The sequence below is a fragment of the Eschscholzia californica genome, unplaced genomic scaffold (genome assembly GCF_041429995.1).
Source record: "Eschscholzia californica isolate CP2 unplaced genomic scaffold, dmEscCali1.0.p SCAF_3, whole genome shotgun sequence".
NCBI classification, from domain to species: Eukaryota; Viridiplantae; Streptophyta; class Magnoliopsida; order Ranunculales; family Papaveraceae; genus Eschscholzia; species Eschscholzia californica.
The window spans coordinates 8,328,705-8,350,648 of record NW_028238420.1 but is presented as its reverse complement, the minus strand read 5'-3'; the positions used below and the strand labels follow the sequence as shown (position 1 = coordinate 8,350,648).

Here is a 21,944-nt window from a genome sequence, read left to right as displayed (position 1 = left end):
ACTGAATCTAAAATTTTCAATATTTCTAAGGAAAAAAAATGAGTTTATGTTGCCAGACCAACTTTTGGTTGGCGAAGATTTATACGAAAAGATATTCAGAAAAACAAATCTCTCAGACAGAGTTTTATTAATAAAGTTATTTTTCTAATTATGATTCAAGAAAGAAATATCTTATAAATTATAGCATTTTTCTTGGTTACTCCACCATATCTGAAGTAGTAAAAAAGCTAATAAGAGGAAGAAAAAAAGAAAAATAAAATTGTGTTTTGGTTGAGATGGGGGAGGGGGGGGGGGTAAGTTTAGGTGTCAAAATAAAACTGAAATTTTACTGATTATAACAGTTTTGGTGTGGCCATGTTTGCAGAGCAAACTCAAGCAGGATGGTGGTGTGTGACCAAATGTTTTCTTAATTGTAATAGCTAGGCACATGACTCATGTCTACGTTATTGTAAGGACAAGTGTAATAGAGAATTATCTATCGATGAGGTCAATATCAACCATACATGTCAGTTTCAGTGTGCTTTAGGTGATTGCTCTAATATCAGTACTCCTAAAAATCCTCATAAGTTTTTGATTTTTTTTACACAGTCAATTTTTATTTAGAACTAGATAGTACTTAAACAAATAATCCAAGTTTGTTTTGCTTAATTTTTTTTTTTTTCAGATTTTGTTTTAACGCAGGTCCAGAAGAGGAGAAAATATGCTTAATTTTTTGCTATGATAAGTGCAACAAAAATATACTAGAATATAGTGTACTTATATAAACTAATCTGGAAGTATAAGTAGAAATGCCAAGAAAGACTCACTTTAGTTGATGATAATGTTTCTATTGTGTACTTTCTGGGTTATAAAATAATTGGAGTCTATAATTGATTCATACGAATTTATTTAATTTTTAAACAAGCGTTGGAAATTTTTAAATTTATTAAGACATTTGCTTGCAACAAAAAATGAGCCATTTGGCCACAATGGGAAGGGATGGCTTTGATGGAAGACGGAATGTGCCATCATCGTCAAACAAGAAGGAAATTTTGGCATCCAGTCCCATGAGATGAATGAATCCACGTCTTTTCATTTAATATAAATTAGGTGGTAATCATCCCATCTTGAACACATCCAACCAATTTCACTCTCTATCTCGATTCTTTTTCATAGTATTGCATTTCCTATTTCACTCTCTATCTCGATCTCTATTCTTTTTCACTGTATTGCAATTTTGTTGTACAAATTGATGATGCATAAAATGTCCAGACGTTGACTAACGTATGAAGAGTCAAGGTCAGACCTGAAGTCTAATGGGTCTACCCGGCTTAAGGTAGCAGGACCGCTGAATCCTTGACGATCCACCGCATATTCCCCTAACTGGGAGGTCGGCTAGAGAAAACCAGCCCTGCAACGCCCTCGGCATGTCCAGGTCAGCCCTGGAACCTCTAAAGGAATAAGGGGGGTCCCCGTAAGCTAGTCCTCTGTCTCACGCCCTAACTGAGGAGGCATAGACGCGCTGTAAATTTACCGACTTAATCTCGAAATATCTAAGGAGCTCAGTCGGTTACAGATCTGGAAGTGTTTAAGCAAGTCCGGGCTTAAAGAGTCCTAAGGGAGGAAATATCTCCTTCAAGATCTATCACCTCGGCAGGATATCTATGAAATATCCTTGCAATTAGGATATTTCTATTTATCCTAGATACGAGATAACTAGGGAAACCCTAATTCGGCCTATAAAAGGGCCTCATATCACCTTCTTCAAGGTAAGCTGAACAAGTCTCACAGACTCCACCCCCAAAAAGGATCATTCAATACTCATTCTTTTACTGCAAAGAGCACCCTGACTGGCTTGAGCGTCGGAGCTGTTTTCTTTCTTTTTGCAGGTTTTCTCCCCAAATTTCTAAGAGAAGGAGCGGGAATCGAAAGAGTATCGATCATCAATACGGAATATTCGATCATAACGGAGGTTGTCATGCATCAACTCCCTTTTCATGTTGATTCAACCGAGAGCCAATTTTCGACATCAGCACAATTTATTTGGAAAATTCAGAGTCGATTTCTCTTGGCATTATCAACTAAATACATCGATATTGGTCAAGGTGTACATATGTTGTATCGGGATAGTTATTAAAGACTTCATGGTGTCTTGAAGGGATAGTTCCAGACCCGTTGTGTACTAATGGGTTATACTAGAAATGGACGAATTACTATCTAAAAGAATCGATTTTATCACGCTTTGACGTTTCGTGGACAACAAAATTATTTTCTCATTTCCCATTTCAAACTAGTAGCAATATTTTCAACCATACTTTAGTTTCCGTCATCGTTTATTTGTAAACCTTGGAATCAATGATGAATTGATGTAGTCTCCTTTATTTAGCTTATGATGCTTATTTTGCTTTTCTCTACCTCATCTACCAACAAGACTATTTCTGGTTAAACTTGCAACTTAGGTTCGCAAATTACTATCTAAAAGAATCGATATTATCGAGCTCTTAAGTTCCGTATACAACAAAATTATTTTCTCATTTCATACTAGTAGCAATATTTTACAACATACTTTAGTTTTCGTCATCGTTATTAGTAGACCTTGAAATTAACGCTGAATTGACATAATATATTCAACTGAAAGTGAGAAGAAAAGCATAACCAAACCTTAATAAAGTTGTTTCTTCCAAAATCTGTTTGTTTCTTCTTCCAAATCGAGAATTACAGAGATAACATAGATCGAGAGGTATAGAGAGAAGAAGAGAGATCGAGAGTTGTAAAGAGAAGAAGAGAGACAAAGAGTTATAAAGAGAAGAAGAGAGGGCAGAATTATAGAGAGAAGAAGAGATAGCGAGAGTTTGACAGAAGAAGAGAAACTGATTGTTGTGGAGGGAAGAAGATGAAACATCCGCGAGAGATAACTAGCTGCAAGAATACGAGAGAAAGGGAAAGCGGGTGGATTCAATTAGGGCAGAACATATTCGACTACACACAAAAGTCAAAGGAAATAGGAATCACGGAAAATTTCCACGAAATTATGAGGGATAAAGTTTCGCGCCAGGAATTTTTGTTCACTTGCGATGAAAAGTGGTTTCTCACCGTTGCAAAAAGATTCCCCAGCGACCGAAAGCAAAGTCGTCTAAGTTTTTTTTTTTCAACAAAGTTTAAGGTTCTTGGAAAAGAGTATTTTCTGAAAATAACCACAAAAAGTTTCGACGAAATCAAAGAGGAAATCTCGTCGCTAATACTAACTGGTTCCAACGCAATTCCTACGTTTGATCGGAAATAGTGTTACTTTCAACGACTCTTAAACAGTCCATCGGAAGTAACACTATTTTTAACGACTTTTTAATGTTTTGTCGGAAATAGTTTGTCACAAAAAATACGGATTTTATAAAGAATGTCAAACATGTGTGCATCTTCTGAAATGACTGTATCTTCTGACAGTAACACCGTGTGTAAAGTAGATCTTCTGAAGTTTTTAGAGTTTTTCTCGGTCAATAGCATAGGGAATTACTTCCCAAATTAGAGCGAGGGAAAGATAGCAGAGAATTAATTTCTATAATAATAGGTCAAGATATTTCATAATGGGAGAAATTTCAAATTATTGATTAAATTTGAAGAAAGTAAGAAGATTATTTCTCTCTCTTAATTTTGGAGTATTTTTTAAGTTATTGATAGGTTAGGAAGTAATAGATAAAATAAAGGCCAAACATGTAAATTACTCCAAATCGAGGAAATCTATTTCACATTATTTTTGGTCTCTAAACCCATTGACCCAATGAGTTTGGACCTTAAACCTATGCCCAGTAAAATTGTCTCTCATTTTTCTAAATCATGCCATCTAAATGTTATTTGAAACTCCTAAGATATACCCAAAGCATCTTTGGTAAGTTATGATTTTTTTCCCAACTCGTGTCGTTGAATCTACAACTTTTAATATTTCTAAGAAAAAAACGAGTTTATGTTGCCACGCTAACTTTTGGTTGGCGAAGATTTAGTACCAAAAAAGATTCAGAAAACAAAATCTCTCAGATAGAGTTTTATTAATAAAGCTATTTTTTAATTATGATTCAAGAAAGAAAATTCTTATAAATTGTAGTCTTTTTCTTGGTTACTCCACCATATCTGAAGTAGTGAAAGAGCTAACAAGAGGAAGAAAAATATAATTGTGTTTTGCTTGAGATGGAGAGTAAGTTGAGGTGTGGAAAGAAAACTGTAATTATGCTGATGATAACAGTTTTAGTGTTGGGCATGTTTGCAGAGCAAGCTCAAGCTGGTTGGTGGTGTGTGACCAAATGTTTTCTTAATTGTAATAGTTGGAGACATGACTCATGTCTACAATATTGTAAGGACAAGTGTAGGAGAACATTATCTATCGAAGAGGTCAATATCAACAATACATGTCAGTTTCAGTGTGCTTTATCTGATTGCTCTAATATCAGTACTCCTAAAGATCCTCGTAAGTTTTTGATTTTTTTACACAATCAATTTTTATTAAAACTAGATATTATTAAAAAAATCCAAGCTTGTTTAGCTTAATTTTTTTTTCGGATTGTGTTTTAATGCAGGTCCGGAAGAGGAGAAAGTATGCCTGAACTTTTGCAATGATAAGTGCAACAAAAAATACTAGAATATAGTGTACTTGTATAAATTAATTTGGAAGTATAAGTAGAAATGCAAAAAAAGACTCACTTTAGTTGATGATAATGTTTCTATGCTGTACTTTCTGGGTTATAAATAAATGGAGTCTATAATTGATTCATATGAATTATATCTCATTTTTGGCTCTCATGTAAGTAGTTTTTTCCGTATAAGCGTTGCAATTTTCAAATTTATTAAGGCATTTGCTAGCAACAAAAAAAATGAGGCATTTGGCCACCATGGGAAGGGATGGCTTGGATGGACGACAGAATGTGCCATCATCGTCAAACAAGAAGGAAATTTGAATGGGTGTAATGTTCACTCAAACTGTTTTGGACTGTGGCATCCATTCCCATGAGATGAGATGATTCCACATATTTTCATTCAATATAAATTAGGGGGCAATCAACCCATCTTGAACACATCCAACAAATTTCACTCAGTATCTCTATTCTTTTTCACATTATTGCATTTCCTATCTTACTGTCCATTTGAAAGTGTGTTTTTTTAGTATTTTGTTATACAAATTATTTGGGAAATTCAGAGTCGATTTCTCTTGGTATTATCAACTAAGTACATCGATATTGGTCAAAGTGTACATATTTTGAATCGGGATGGTTATTAAAGACTTCATGGTGTCTTGAAGGGATAGTTACAGACCCGTTGTGTATCAGTGGTTTATTCTAGATAGCGACGAATTATTATCTAAAAGCATCGATTTTATCGAGCTTTGGCGTTTCGTGTACAACAAAATTATTTTCTCATTTCCCATTTCCCATTTTAAACTAGTAGCAATATTTTCCAACATACTTTAGTTTCCGTCATCCTTTATTTGTAAACCTTGAAATCAAGGATGAATCGATGTAGTCTCGTTTATTTAGCTTCTGATGATTACATTGGTTTTCTCTACCTCATCTACCAACAAGACTATGTTCGGTTAAACTTGCAACTTATTAGGTTCGCAAATTACTATCTAAAACAATCGATATTATCGAGCTTTTGATGTTTCGTGTACAGCAGAATTATTTTCTCATTTCCCATTTCATACTAGTAGCAATATTTTACAACATATTTTAGTTTTCGTCATAGTTCTTTGTAGACCTTGAAATTAACGCTGAACTGAAATAATATATTCAACTAAAAGTGAGAAGAAAAGCATAACCAAACCTTAATTAAGTTGTTTCTTCCAAAATCTGTTTGTTTCTTCTTCCAAATCGAGAATTATAGAGATAACAGAGATCGAGAGGTATAGAGAGAAGAAGAGAGATCGAGAGTTGTAAAGAAAAGAAGAGAAAATAAGAGTTATAAAGAGACGAAGAGAGGGCAGAATTATAGAGAGAAGAAGAGAAAGCGAGAGTTTGAAAGAAGAAGAGGCACCGATAGTTGTGGCGGGAAGAAGAAGAAAGATTCGCGAGAGATAACCTACTGCGAGAGTATGAGAGAAAGGGAAACCGGGTGGATTCAATTAGGGCAGAACATATTCGACTACACACAAAAGTCGTCGGAAATAGGAATCATGGTAAATTTCCACGAAACTATGGCGGAAAATGTTTCGCGCAAGGAATTTTTGTTCTCTTGTGATGAGAAGTGGTTTCTCACCGTTGGAAAAAGATTTGCCAGCGACCGAAAGCAAAGATGTCTAAGTTTTTTTTCAACAAAGTTTAAGGTTCTTGGAAAAGAGTATTTTGTGAAAATAGGCACAAAAAGTTTCGACGGAATCAAGGAGGAAATGTCGTCGCTAATACTAACTATTTCCAATGGAATTCCTACGTTTGATCGGAAATAGTGTTATTTTCAACGACTCTCAAATAGTCCACGGAAGTAACACTATTTTCAACGACTTTTTAATGTTCTGTCGGAAATAGTTTGTCACAAAAAATATGGATTTTATAGAGAATGTCAAACGTGTGTGCATCTTCTGAAATGACTGTATCTTCGGGCAGTAACACCTTGTGTAAAGTAGATCTTCTGAAGTTTTTAGAGTTTTTCTCGGTCAATAGCTTATGGAATTACTTCGCAGATTAGAGTGAGCGATAGATAGCAGGGAATTAATTCCTATAATAATAGGTCAAGATATTTCATAATGGGAGAAACTTCAAATTAATGAATAAATTTGAGAAAGAAACTAAAAAAGTTATTTCTCTCTCTTAATTTTGGTGTATTTTTTAAGTAGTTGATATGTTAGGAAGTAATAGATAAAATAAAGGCCAAACATGTAAATTACTCCTAATCGAGGAATTTCTATTTGACATTATCTTTAATCTTTAAACCCATTGACCCAATGAGTTTGGACCTTAAACCTATGCCCAGTAAAATTATCTCTCATTTTTGTAAATCATGCCATCTAAATGTTATTTGAAACTCCTAAGATATACCCAAAGCAGCACTGTTAAGTTGTGATTTTTTTTCCAACTCATGTCACTGAATCTACAACTTTTAATATTTCTAAGAAAAAAAATCGAGTTTATATTCCCACGCCAACTTTTGGTTGGCGAAGATTTAGTACCAAAAAAGATTCAAAGAAACAAAATCTCTCAGATAGAGTTTTATTACTAAAGCTATATTTTAATTATGATTCAAGAAAGAAAAATCTTATAAATTGCAGTCTTTTACTTGGTTACTCCACCATATCTGAAGTAGTAAAAGAGGTAATAAGAGGAAGAAAAATATAATTGTGTTTTGGTTGATATGGAGAGTAAGTTGAGGTGTGGAAAGAAAACGGTAATTATGCTAATGATAACAGTTTTAGTGTTGGGCATGTTTGCAGAGCAAGCTCAAGCAGGTTGGTGGTGTGTGACCAAATGTTTTCTTAATTGTAATAGTTGGAGACATGACTCATGTCTACAATATTGTAAGGACAAGTGTAGGAGAACATTATCTATCGAAGAGGTCAATATCAACAATACATGTCAGTTTCAGTGTGCTTTATCTGATTGCTCTAATATCAGTACTCCTAAAAATCCTCGTAAGTTTTTGATTTTTTTACATAGTCAATTTTTATTAAAACTAGATATTACTTTAAAAATCCAAGTTTGTTTAGCTTAATTTTTTTTTTTTCGGATTTTGTTTTAATGCAGGTCCGGAAGAGGAGAAAATATGCTTGAACTTTTGCAATGATAAGTGCAACAAAAAATACTAGAATATAGTGTACTTGTATAAACTAATTTGGAAGTATAAGTAGAAATGCAAAAAAAGACTCACTTTAGTTGATGATAATGTTTCCATGGTGTACTTTCTGGGTTACAAAATAAATGGAGTAAGCGTTAGCAAATTTCATTTTATATCTCATTTTTGGATCTCATATAAGTAGTTTTTTCCGTATAAGCGTTAGCAAATTTCAAATTTATTAAGGCATTTGCTTGCAACAAAAAAATGAGGCATTTGGCCACCATGGGAAGGGATGGCTCGGATGAAACACAGAATGTGCCATAATCGTCAAATAAGAAGGAAATTTTGAATGGGTGAATTGTCCACTGAGGAATTTGGACTGAGGAATCTAGTCCCATGAGATGAGATGATTCCTGATGTAGACGCAGCGGAATTAAAATAAGAACAAGAAAATAAACGAAGAACTGTAAAGAAAACGATAAATAAACTAAAACTTAATTAACTTCAATGGTTCTTCTCTTCAATCTGAATAATACTCAAAAAATCAGGTTGCAGCGGGACCACCGAATCAGGTTGCAGCGGAATACAAAAAATCAATACTCAAAGATCCCGTGACTAACAACTGGCGTCAAGAGGATGTTTCGCTACATCTCGGCCAGTTAACTGAAAGTGAGCTGGGCGTGAGATGGGATCGTTCCCCACGTGTAACAGTAACGTCCGACAGATCTTCGCGAACTATTATCTTATCCTGCTTCGCATAGCATGGTAGCGGAATCTTGGTCAAATCCCGAACTGGTCTCATTCGTACCATGCGCATCCCGCCAACGTCCGAAAGCATACTAGGTACGAATATCTCGCATGTCCGATCAGCGACACGTGTCCGTCTTGGTCTTTGATCGGTTGACTTTGACCAGAACTTTGACCTATTATAACTCACTCATCTGGACTCCGATTCGACTTTCGTTTTCGCCCACGAGTTCGTCTTGAACTCTAGTTTCATCCGAGTATAAAATTGACCAAACTACCAGAGCACCATTAACACCAAATTACCGAAATGCCCCTAATGTGTAACTCTCCCGAGTTTAACCGTTTTTCGCGCTCAATTCCATAGAAGACACCTGGACAAGAAAAACAAGTAATTCATGAGAGTAACTGCTCGAAATGGACTAACTAACCCGAGTTAAGATATTCAGATGGGACATTTTCATGTCTCATCAATATCTCTTACGGTTTTAGTTTATATAGCCACTAAAATCCTAATCCCATCGTCTCACCGACTCTCTTTCTGAATCAGACATACAAATGGATACGCTCACACTGATAACCGACATAAGCTCTGCTCCGCATTCCAGCTCTGTCTCGGACATGCTCTGCCTCAGAGCCCTGCTTTGCATACCAACCCTGTCTCAGTAATCAATTCTGCTAAGGGGTCCGAAATTTATGCGGGTTGGTGGGTCGTAAACCGGGTTCGATATCAAACCCATATTCAAGACACTTTCAGCGAATGGATCCTGCTTCGACGTCCTGGTACCAAGCTTGTGCGGGTCTCTTCAAGGTTGTGGCGAAGACTAGGCACCACACTGATTGGTCTGTTGTGCTCAAGCTCATTAGTGGGAGAGACGTAGTTTTTTAAAAATATGCTAGGATCCCTGATCCCGTCGTAATTGTCAAGGTTGGGACACTTGAATTTTTTGGGTTATTTCTCTAATAACCCCCAACTTTGTGACCGATTTCCTACCCAGCCCCCTACTTTATCAAAAATACCCAGATGACCCCTTTTTTCAGACTCCGTTATAGCACCGTTAACTAGTCATCACCTCTCTCTCATCCAACTCATCGCCTCTTTCTGCCACCTCATCATCTTCACTGGCGAAGGTCGCCGACCGGACAATTTTTTGCCGACGACCTCCAAACATAAAAAAAAAATTATTATTTTTTCTCTCTGTCTCTCTCTCATCTCTCTCTATGACTGGAAAATCAGGTCGGGATCTAGCTTCAACAACCAGATCTCGGTCTGGATTGAAACCTTTTCGGGACATAGATGACTTCAAGATAAAGATTCCAACTTGTAACTTTAAGAAAATTGCTTTTTCTCCTCTGTAATTTGTTTTCATGAAGAAACAAACTTCTTATTCATCTCTCTCTCTCTCTAAAACTTTCTCTTTAAGCCTATAAACATAGGAGTCTCTTCATTTTGTCCCTCAAATTCCGCAATTTTAATCACCCAAATATATATGCACTAAATTCACTAAGCAAAGGGATTAAATGAAACCCTATAACAAAAGAATCAAGAAATGTTTATGGAAATTCACTAAAAACCTTCATAATAAAAACAGATTTAGAGAATATCAATCTTCTTGCATCACAAGATTAAACAACTCAAATCAATTAAACTTATTCAACAAGGAACTACATATATCAGGGAATTAATTTAATTAGGTAGAGTAAACATAATCAGACATTTTTAAACCCTAATTGACAAAAAATCAAGTCACCAAATCTCTAACCAACAGGCGTAGAAGAAACCCAGACTTAATCTTCCACAAAAAGAAAAACCCAGTATTTAATTATCATAGAATCGAAGAAAAAATCCAACAAAAAAAGGGATCATTATCGAGTTCAAAATTTCTCCATTTTCGGCCAAATTTTCACGGGTGAGTCTTGACATAATAAAATACTCAGGCTCTTCTGAATCAGGTTTCTTTGATCTGAAGTAGAAGAAGAAGAAGGGTTAGGGTTGGATAGTGGTTGGATTATTTGGTAAAGATTTAAATCTATTTATATGAAAGACAAAAGCAATTTTTTGGAAGGATCGAGAGGAGTTTATGAGTAAGGATTTCAATCCATTTAACTATAAGCCGAGAGGGAAATTTATGAGTGGAAAGCGGTATGGGTGAAGATGAACGAATCTGGATTCCCAGTGATGAACGAATCTGTAGGAGAAATTTTGATTGGAAGTTATCGGGAATTAGAAATGAGTGAGTAAAAAAGGGGATTTTCGTTGCTTGTGGATTAGGTTACCGAACTATACCAGTTGACAACAATTGGGGCTTTTATAATAATAATAATATATACTGATTCAAGATAAAGGAAAGTTCAAAGAAAGTTTGAGAGGGAGAGAGAGTTAGAGCCAGATATTAGTTAGAGAGGGAAAGATTAGAGAGAAAAAAGAAGAAGAAAGAGATTTTTTTTTATGTTTGAAGGTCGTCGACTGACCAATTTCCGGCCGGCGACTTTCGCCGGTGAAGACGATGAGGTGGCGAAAGAATGAGGCGCCAGAGATAGGTGATGACTTGGAGGAAAGAGAATCAATGACTAATTTACAGACATATAACAGTAACTGAAAAAAGGAGCCATCTGGACATTTTCGATAAAGTAGGGGGCTAGGCAGGAAGCTGGTCATAAAGTTGGGGGCTATTTGGGAAATAACTCAATTTTTTTTGCCTCGGAGCCTCCAATGTTTCGGCGCTCAGGGGTGGTAGACTTATTTGTGTCCTTGTCGAGGCATCTTTTGCTTCATAAAGTCTGGTATGCTCTGACACTTGATGTAGGAGACAATCTCCCATGGTGAGGTCGAGAGTAGCCTCGAACCCGCCCTTATGGGTTCTGGGATGTATGATCGACACCTGTCTAGAAGTCCTGCCTGATCCTGCTCCTTTTTCTTGTATAGCTGCCTAAGGGACTTTGTATGGTCCTCGTCCCGTCGTGTGGTGAAAGCACTAGCTGGTGTGGAGAAAAGCTTCCGAGAGAGCTAATAGACTTTTTCCATCTAATCTCCAACTGTTTGTTTCCTCAACAGAATCGACCTCTTTCTTAGCTTTACAGAGGTCCTCACGAACGCTTGATATTATGTCTGAAGAGATTATATTACCTCCTTTAGCTCTCATTCCTGGAAACCTGGGGGTAAACCTGCAAAGAGGTTGAAAACCTCTCAGACACTCAAGACAATCAGATTTCCTTTTGTAGTTAAAGTATTGAGTATTGATTGATTCTTAGGCACCGTACCTTGTTTAAGGTGAGGTGATGGCCTTATATAGGTTGTTTTGGACCGACTTGGATAGTTAGTATGGATGAAGCAGTTTTGATCCACCGTTCAGGATTAATATTACTCTTCGGTAGTTAGGAGATTTAGGTGTTCGTTTGAGTTTATCTCTGTCTTAGATATTTAGAAGTTCCTATGTTCAAGGATACTTTGTAAACATCCTGCCAAGTTGACAGATCTTCTAGGAGATTTTTCCTCCTTTGAAGCTCTTGAAGCCCAAGTTAATTGAACACTTAAGATCGTAGTCGACTGAGATTTTTAGGAAGATTCAGAATTAAGTCGGTAAGCGTACATCACGCTTCTGCCTTTCCATGTTCAGGGCGTAAGGCATCGGCCTTGCTAACGTGGACCCCCTATACTTCTCGCGGATCCCGGTGCAAACCTGGTTGTGTTTGGGCAGCGCTGGAGCTTCTTAGATAATCTGGCCGACCTCCCTATGCAGGGCTTAGGTGGCAGACCTCCTCGGGCCTAGTGGTCCTGTTGCCTTGAGACAGGTTGTTGACCCATTGGGCTAATGTTTAACGGTTGACCATTTTGTGTATCATCAAGTATGAGATAAACTATTCGAGAACAAGAAGAAGTAGAAGAAGAAAAGGAATAACAATAGGTTTTCTATTTTCTAATGTAATTGTGTACAATCATCATATTTTATATTTTAATATTTAGGGTCTTATATTTTTGTCCCCCTATTAGATTTAAGTGAATGAAGTCAAACATAGTCTATTGTCCCTGTATTGACAACCATTGAAATAAATAAATAAAACATAGGCTTTGTCCAATGCTAAACTAAATTAAAGATTTTTACTAAAATCGATAGAATGCTGAACCAAACTTATGGTTTACTATAATCAGAACACTACGCTTAATCAGAACTTCAATGAATCAAAACTTAAAGAGAATGGAGAGAAGTTTCTGTCCAAAAATGAATTAGAAAGAAGATAATGTATTACCTAGATTAGAGAAAGATAAAGCTTTGTGGTGTTTATCGGGGTCGGTGAAGTGGAGATTTAGAGATGGAGATGGAGCTTCACTTGGTCAAGAGGTTTCTCATAGTGAATTTTTTAGAGTTTCTCTCAGTCAATAGCTTCGGGAATTACTTCCTAGATTGGAGCGAGGGAAAGATAGTAGGGAATGGATTCCAATAATAGAAGATCAAGATTTTTCATAGTGGGAGAAACTTCAAATTAATGAATAAATTTGAAGAAACAAAAGAGGTAATTTCTCCCTCTTAATTGGGTGTATTTTTAACTTGATGATAGGTTAATTAGGAAGTAATAGATAAAATAAAGGTCAAACATGTAAATTACCCATAGTCGACTAATTTCTATTTCAAGTTATTTTTTTGTCTCTAAACCCATTGACCCAATGATTTTGGACCCTAAACCCATGCCCAGTAAACTTATCAATTTTTGGGCTTACGGTCCAAAAATCTACGCTTAAACACAGATTTAATCCTCTCTAATCTTAAAATAGGTTTATAAATCAAAATATTAACATAAATGGATATTTAATCCATTTGTATCCATCTCTAGAGAAAACACTAATCCCTAGAATTTATATTAAATCATAACACCTAATCTAACATTCTATATAAAAAAAATTGTTTTTCCTTCAAAATCTCCAAATATCTGTTTTCCATTTTTATCTCTCACTTTCTCTCTCCAATCACGATCACATTAACAGAAACTGTATCTTCATATCTTTATTCTTCTCCAAAACGGAAACCATTAATGTTCTCTCTCTAAAACCGAAACCTCTTTTCAACCTCCATTTTTGAGTCTCGAAATCTTCATCTTCATTAGACCAGCTGAAAACTCCATTGTTTATTTCGATTTCCATCATCAAAGATTCAGGTTCGTACCTTTGTTAAGATCTTCAGTTGCTTATGAGGTTAAAGTAACAAGTTTAATCTTTCTTTTTAATATTTTTCATCATCATTTTGAAAGATATTTATGATTTTCATTATAATCGATTTCATCTCTGTATCATCTTTTCAAATATTCATCATTATTTATGATTTTCTCTCTCTAAGATCTTCATAATTGATTTATGATGTTAATGTTAAATTTTTGTTTACTAATTCATTATCTTTGATTATGTTATGTTTGTATCCATGTATTATTTTATTTTTCATTTGATTTAGGTTACAGATCTTGATGTTTAGAACATTTCTTGATATCAGATCCGGTAACGATACCATTTCTGACCCAGAGAAGATTCTGTACATTTTTTTGTAACAAAATGTAAACGATGCGTAATTTATACAAAATTATGTGTACTTTATTGAACATGACACATTTTAACTAGAGAACATTCCGTACAATGTTATTGTAACAGAATGTAAACAATGTGTATTGTTCAAACAATGATATGTACTTTATTACGCTTTACACATTTGAGCCAGTGAAGATTCCGTATAATTGTTTTGTAATAGAAGGTAAACAATGTGTAATGTTCCAAAAATTATATGCAATTTATTGCACTTTACATATATTTTTTTTACATAACAGTAGCCTTGTTATTCCAACTAAAGTTCTGTTGTCTCCAACACATGATGAATTTTATAAAACACTATACATAATTTACTGTATTATACATGTCGTTTCTAATACATTATATGTTTTTTTTACTAATGTATATGTTTTTCTTTTTGTAGATTTGTTGTTACTGGTGGAATATCCTACAGAATCATTCAACCTAAGTAAGACTACGAAACTAAAATCTGATGGTTGAGATAAAATATTTACTAAAGTTGGTCAGTTGTTTCGATTTCCATCAAAGAAGATTCAGTTCGTTTGTCAAGAATGATTTAAAGCGGGTAATGGCTGTCTGTTGAATGACTCATGATGGGTCATGAAAATGTCCCATCTGAGTCGTTAAATTTAGTTGAGTTAGTTCGTTTCGAGTCTTTATTATAATAAAATGGTTGGTTTTCTTGATTAGGTGTCTTTTGGAGAGTTAGGTGTGAAAAACGGTTAAAAACGAGGAAAAGGTGCATGAAGGATATTTTGGTCATTTGGAGTGAGGGAAATTCTAGTAATTTGGCCAAGGTCAGTGAGTGGTTGAAAAGTAGAGGTCGAGACGAGTCCGTAGGAGAAAACGGAAGTCAAATCGGAGTTCGGATGAGTGAAATATGCAAAGTCAAAGTCAGTCAACATTTGGTGCACGTTTGGTCAACACTCGGGACAGTGTCGGGCACAGATTTGGCGCGCGGTACACCAAGGAACACGTGGCGCGTTATGGAGGACAGTACATCTAGTTCCCGTGTTCGTGCTCAGCAGCGAAGTAGCCCTTATAAGCTTGATCCAGTGAAGCGCGTTGTAACTTGCTTCGGTACTCCCACTGCCACGTTTTAATCGTGACCGCTTGCTCCCGCGTCATGAAGATCTAACGGCTGAGGTGTGTCCCGTGTTTTATACTGATCCCGGGTAACCGAAGTCACTTAGCTCCCATGATCCCGTGGCCACGTTTTAATCTCAGCCGCAACCTTCCGCGCAAATCAGATCCAACGGCTGCTGTGCATCTACACCTTTATTGCATATTCCGTGTACCCGAAGCAGGTTAGAACCCGTGCTCCCGGACGCGTGTCACTTTAGGAGCCCTCCAGATCCGCGTGCCCCAGCATCCGACGGCTGCTGTTCCTCCCTTAACGTAACTCCATGAGACCGGCTACATGTTAGCATCTAAATTTGAATCCCTATTAACCCAGCCGCCGACACTTGTGTGTTTTAAGGATTTTTCATTTTAAACCCCTAAAATTCCAAAACTAACCCCCATTTTCCCACTTTTTACCATTTAACCCAACCAAAACCAAAACCCACCTATAAATAAATCCCTTTCTCCTCCATTAAAACCTAGACTTCAACAACCCTCTCAAAGGGCTTCCTTACCTAATTTCTAAGCCACTTCTCTTTCTATCTTCTAACCCTAATCCCCCATTCTTTTCTTCTACTTTCTCTACCACCTTCATCTATTCTCTACATTTTCTTTCTACTTCTAACCTTCTAATTACTCCATACTCCTTCTTCTCTAATACCTCTTCTTACCTATTTCTTTCTTCAACCTAATCCATTTTTCCCATTCTTTTTCTATCTTCTCTACTAATACTACTACTTTATTCTCTACCACTATTCTTTCTACCATTAATAGTCATCTCCTTCTTTCTTCCATATTCTTCCATCATCTTTATCCCCTTTCATCTCTTCTTTCTAACTTCTTTCTACATCTAATTTCTTCCTTCTTTTCCTTCTTTTTTCTTATTTGGGTTGCAAAAAAATAGCTATTACTTGGATTTCTTGGAGTACAATTCTTGAACACAAATGGAGAAAATCTTGGATATAATGGAGATACATGGGAATATGGAGTTGGAACATTTTTGGTGATTTCTTTCCATTAATTTCTTAGTATTTTCATTTATTTTACAATGTCAATGAATGTTATTCTAGATTCCATGTATAGTTAATTTAGCAATCTAAGGTTGTGAATGAAACCCATTTTGGATCTTTATAATACTTGTTCTTGATTAATTAAATCTTTTGATGTGCTTCAATGCCTATTGATTGTCATTTCATGTTGATTCTATAACCTTATTATCATTCATGTATTATAATTAGATATTTCATGCTTTTATTGATTTATTAGATGAGATATGCCTTTTAGATCTTGAATGATAGTGTAGGAAATTAGTTTTATATGGTAGTCAATCATACATTCTTAATTATAAAATTGTTTTATCTAGAATATCATCCGGAATCCAAATAGTTCATTATATTGGATCCCGAGTAAATACAAAAGAGATTTAAGTAATTAAGTGCTTGTCTTATAAAGTGAAATTATGTGGTGGATTTTATAACCTTAGATATCTTCTCACCTCTTTCTTATATAGTTTAGTAGTTTTATTTGTTTTCTTATTTCTTACCAATCAATCATTAAACTTATGAGTGGGGTGTGTGTGTTAGTTTAAGTTAGCTATTGACATTTTAATTATTGGGTTAAACCCGCAATCAATATCCGAAGTTACCCACCTATCTGTTGGGACGATACTCGATCTTATTATAAATACTATAACTTGACCCCGTATACTTGCGGGAAAAGACCTATTTTTAGGCCTATCAAGTTTTTGGCGCCGCTGCCGGGGATAGGTTTAGTAGTTAGGATATTGTTTGCTTGTTTTGTTCTTTAGTTTAGTGTTATTTGTTAACTTAGACGTTTTCTTTCTTTATTTTCGTAGTTTCTTATCTATTCTTTTTTTTTTAGGTACCACTTTAAGAGAAAAGCCCAAAAACAGGAACATAGGAGCGAAGGGGAACAAAAGAATCAGAAAGGAATCGGAAGGAAGAACGAAACGAGAGGAGCATCCGCTAGTATCGTATTCTATCTCTTTCTTTCTTACTTGTGTGTGATTGGTTGGATATGATTTGTTAGTTCCTTGAGCATTGTGAGATCATGGCACGTTCTTATAACGGTTGGCCATTCGATGTTGATGATGGTGAGCTTATTTCGAGGATTCCCCGCACTAACCGACCTGATATGACCTTAGGTGAATACCAAAGGATGTGTAGAGATGCTCAGATTAGTGAGGGGAATAGACCATTTGAGCCTGACAGGTCTCGTATGACCCTAGGAGAATACCGACGGATGTGTAGAGATGGTCGAATTAGTGATGGATATGGTCCTACACTAAATATGTATGAGAGACCTTATAGTCCACATTATTCTGAGACCAATGATTTTAGAGGCAGGTATGATCCTAGTATGTACAGTGGGAGTTATTATCAAGAGTCTTCATTTAATTACACTTGTGAGCCTTATCATGTGTGGACGGTAGAAAATCACACAATTAATAGATCGTCGATTGGTGGGCCACCGATAACTTGGGCTTTAGACCTCGAGATGGACGAAGTTCCGGTTGGACCTGTAGACAGACAAAAACAAGTAAAACCGTGAAGTCTTGGGGACACCGGGATGGTGTCTTGCCAAGGGCACTCCGACGGTCAAGTCAGCAAACTGTAAAAGATAAGTATTTAAACGATTGAATGCTGAGGGTGTCACTGTGTTGTATCGTCGGAGGGTGGCTAGAATCGTAGAGTGGCCGGAGCTTCGACTCTACGGGATAGTTGGTCAGATTGATTTCCTAGAGCAGGTCGAGAGGTCGTCTCGCAAGGACTTCAGAAGGACTTCGAGGGTGATGGAGCTTGAAGATGTAATATCGTCGTCTAGAGTGATCCCCTAGAAGATTACCCTTCAAGTCTTCTGGAATTCGAAGGTCGATTATCGTCGTCTAGAGCACTGATCAGAAGATACTAAATGTGAGAGAGAGAGAGAGAGAAGAATGTTCTGTAGTTTTCTAGTCGGTATTCGATGCCTTGGAGTCTGAGTCTCCTTCTATTTATAGGCGACTGATGGACTCGTGGAGTCCGTTAGATCCGAGATAATTGGGGTCGAGGGTGACCCCAAACCCTAAGGGAGACTCGTTCTTGGCCGTCGATCTGTCACCTGGAGTAACTCGATCGTACGATTACGCCGCCTCGACTTTAGGCTCTTCGTAGTCTGAGATCGCCTAACGGTACTTAAGGCGACGTGGGGGTTTAGAGGGACTTCGTCAAATGAATACGTGGCGAGGTCTCCGGAGTTGAGGTTGACTCGGTAACCGGCAGACTCGGTTGAGGGCGACCAAGGGGTGCTTGGAGTATTGTTGCTTTTAATAGGTTATTGTTCGTCTAGATGGACGTTCACAAGGGCTTAGAGCCGTTTGGACCTTTAGTTGGCCGAATTCCACGTTGGAGAGTGTCCAACTAGTAGGCAAGTGGGTTGGGCCCAAGTGATATTTGTTCGAAGTAGACTCGGTCTAGGCGACCTTTAGACGAAGTGGGCCCAACACGATTTTTTACCACTACAGTTTGTCCCCCACTCTCTAAGTTAGTGATTTGCTCGCTTAGAGAGTAGATTTCGTATTTCCAAGGAGGTGTCGGTGTTTAGCGTTCGATCGGGGAAGTTCCGGTATTCTTGAAAATTGTATGACGTGTCCAAAATATGTTCTCTCGTCGAACATATTGATTGTCTGACCACTTCGAGTGAAATACGACTTAGTGTCGAAATTGGTCTTCGATCTTATAATGATTTTAAAAATACGCAAATATTTACGGATCTAAAAAAAAAAAAAAAAAAAACATCGGGTTGTCACCACGAATATATAGCAAAATTGGTCGGACAGATCCGGTCCACACTACCGAAAAGCAGTTCGGGAGGACCTCCAAATTGCCCACAGTTAGTGGGTGAGGAGGTTTCCTCCGAACCACCCCTAGGTAGTTTGGGGATGGTTTCCTCCAAACTACCACAAGGTGGTTTGGAGGTTTCCCCCAAACTATCATAAGTTAGTTTGGGGGAATTCCCTCCAAACTACCTGGTGGTAGTTTGGGGGAATTAATTCCTCCAAACTACCTAACGGTAGTTTGGGGGAAGATTCCCTCCAAGCTACCGTGAGGTAGTTTGGAGGCTTCCTCCAGGCTACCTTTCGGTAGTTTGGAGGAATTCCTCCAGGCTACCTTTCGGCAGTTCGGAGGTTTTTCCTTCGAACTACCGTGGGTAGCTTGGAGGCAATCCTCCAGACTGTCGTTAAGCAGTCTGGAGGTCGGTATTAACTTTTTTTTTTCCTTTTAAATCAAAATTGATTATTTTTTGAAAAATTTGTGTATATATATATATATATATATATATATATAACTCTGTGTGTGTGTATATATATATACATGTGTGTGTAAACATTTACATACAAGTGTGTGTGAACATTTATATACATGTGTGTAAACAAATGTGCTCAAGTGACATATAATTAAATAGACAACAAATGATTTTTGTGGGGGGTCTCAACAACTATATGACACATTTATTTTCAAAGGTCTCGACCAATGTGTGAAACACATACCTTTTTTCTGGGTAGTATACTTGTCGAAATCCGTGTTTTGCTATTTATGGAATATTGGCCTTGAATTTGCTTGAAGTAGTCTAGATGGACTAAGTGTCGGCTCGTTCCTTAGGTGTTATGATAGTATTAGATGCCTAGACATTTCAAGTTTAGCGGGACTTTAGTTATCCTAGAGAGACCAAATATAATCCAGCTGGACTAAGTGTTGGCTCAATCCATTTAGCGGGACTTTAGTTGCCCTAGAGAGACCAAATATAGTCTAGCTGGACTAAGTGTTGGCTCAATCCATTTAGCGGGACTTTAGTTCCCTAGAGAGACCAAACATAATCCAGCTGGACTAAGTGTTGGCTTAATCCATTTAGCGGGACTTTAGTTGCCATAGAGAGACCAAATATAGTCTAGCTGGACTAAGTGTTGGCTCAATCCCTTTAGCGGGACTGTAGTATTGAACATCAGAATATTTGTAAGGGCGATGATTTCTTCAATGAATTTCATGAGTTAAGTTACACAATAAAAAAAAAGTACGTATAAGGAACATTGCAAACAAGTAAGAATGAGTTGAGTAAGAAGTATTACAAAGTAATTCAGACTCGAGGTTTGTCATCTCGAGCTTAGTGGCGAGAATTTCTCCAGTGCTCTTCTCGAGCTTGACCTTCGGGGTTGTTCTATCGTCTACTGAGTTGTCCCAGGGGCTAGCATTTTTGAATGCGTTCATCTAGAATGGTAGACTTTTGAGACTTTGTAGTTGGAGTTAGAGTCGAGAGCCTTAAGGCGTCATTCTGCCATGTAGAGCTCGAGGGTGAATTCTTTCAAGAAGAGAGTGAGATCTCGAAGCCGTTTTGTTATTTTGATGACTTTGAGGTCTCGAGCTTTCCTTCACTTTCGGTAACACCCGAGGTATTTATATTCCCCAGGATGTATCTATCTCGAACCTTCCTTAGGCCGGGTGGAGTCTCGGAGACGTCTCGACCCGCTACAATGTGTAGAAAGAGAATTAGAGGAAGGGAGATTAATGGCGCCTTGTGTGGATCATGTGGGGGGTACAAAAAGGTATGTAATATTGTAGTGCTCCCTTTAAAGCCGGTTGAAGTTCGAGCGTGAACCTCGTTGCTTCGTTTGAAGCGACAGTAAGCTTCTTAGAATTTTTGTTTTTTCGTCGAAGTCTTATGTTCTTCATCTGAAGTATGAGGTCGATAGCTCTAGTCTTCTGTGTGGCTATGTTGGAAGTTTAAGCTTGCATTTCATGGTATTATTTGTCCCCTGTTAGGCCAGTTGGAGCTCGAGCGTGAACCTTGCTGCTTCGTCGAAGCGACAGTAAGCTTCTAGAAATTTTTTGTTTTTCGTTGAAGTCTTATGTTCTTCGTCTGAAGTTTTAAGGTTGATAGCTCTAGTCTCCATTTAACTTTGAGGGAATTTGAGCTCGCATTTTAGGCACCATTTGTCCCCCCAGCCTAAGTGCAGAACATTATTTTCTGGACTTAGGTTGATTATTTGCTGGCTAGCTTCGGTGGATGGGTGAAGGTTGTGTTTCTCCTGTTTGTCCACGAGCTTTGACCGAGCTGCACACACAAAAGCGAAGGTCGACGGCAACATCACCAGCCCTCCGGCACACAAATTAGTAATTTTCTATCAACAAAGAATGATAGAAATAATGGGTGAAGACATTCAATACTTCCTGTTATCAGTATGGGAGTCGAGATGAATATCGATTAACCTTGTGTGGAGTCTAGGATAGTGCAAGATTCAGGTCTTGTTCCAGCTAGGTCGTGCTCCCAAGGGGTTATTTGAGGTTTTTTGCCCCAGATTGTAGGTGTAGAATGCTTCGTGCCCTTTAGCCTATAAGTTGAATCAACTTTTCCAGACTGTTGTCTCTAGAGTCGACTAAAGTTGGTGGATGATGGAGGTGTTGTTTTCCAGCCATGTTTGTCCCCCGGTCGTGTTTAGTCGCTCTGCGATTGGGTAAGAGGGGAGGTTGATGGTGGAACCATCGACCCTCCAGTACAAAAGTTACTCAGTAGAGTTTTTAAGACAGTGTAAACTTTTGAGGTAGAATTTTAGAAGGTTAGAGATACACCTCTGGCGAGACGTCTGTTTGTCTGGGTAAGATGCTCTAACCTGCAAAAAATCGAGCTAGAGGGTTGGTCGGTGGCGTAGCCACCGACTCTCCGATGCTTAAGTCAGTAAGTTTATTCAAGATGAAATGTGATTAAAAAAAAGTTCGCCACCGACTCTCCGATGCTTAAGTCAGTAAGT

General features: G+C 37.4%; 2 long non-coding RNA genes across 2 annotated transcripts; both read left to right on the top strand.

The window, feature by feature from the left end:
* Window positions 1-202: 202 nt before the first annotated feature.
* On the top strand, window positions 203-4,738 carry LOC147548166 (uncharacterized). The gene is made up of 3 exons (XR_015238035.1): window positions 203-218; window positions 4,111-4,435; window positions 4,545-4,738. It is a non-coding gene; the product is annotated as an uncharacterized LOC147548166 (long non-coding RNA).
* A 2,502-nt stretch (window positions 4,739-7,240) lies between these two features.
* Window positions 7,241-7,827, top strand: LOC147548165 (uncharacterized). Its single transcript, XR_015238569.1, has 2 exons — window positions 7,241-7,582; window positions 7,695-7,827. It is a non-coding gene; the product is annotated as an uncharacterized LOC147548165 (long non-coding RNA).
* The last annotated feature ends 14,117 nt before the right edge of the window (window positions 7,828-21,944 follow it).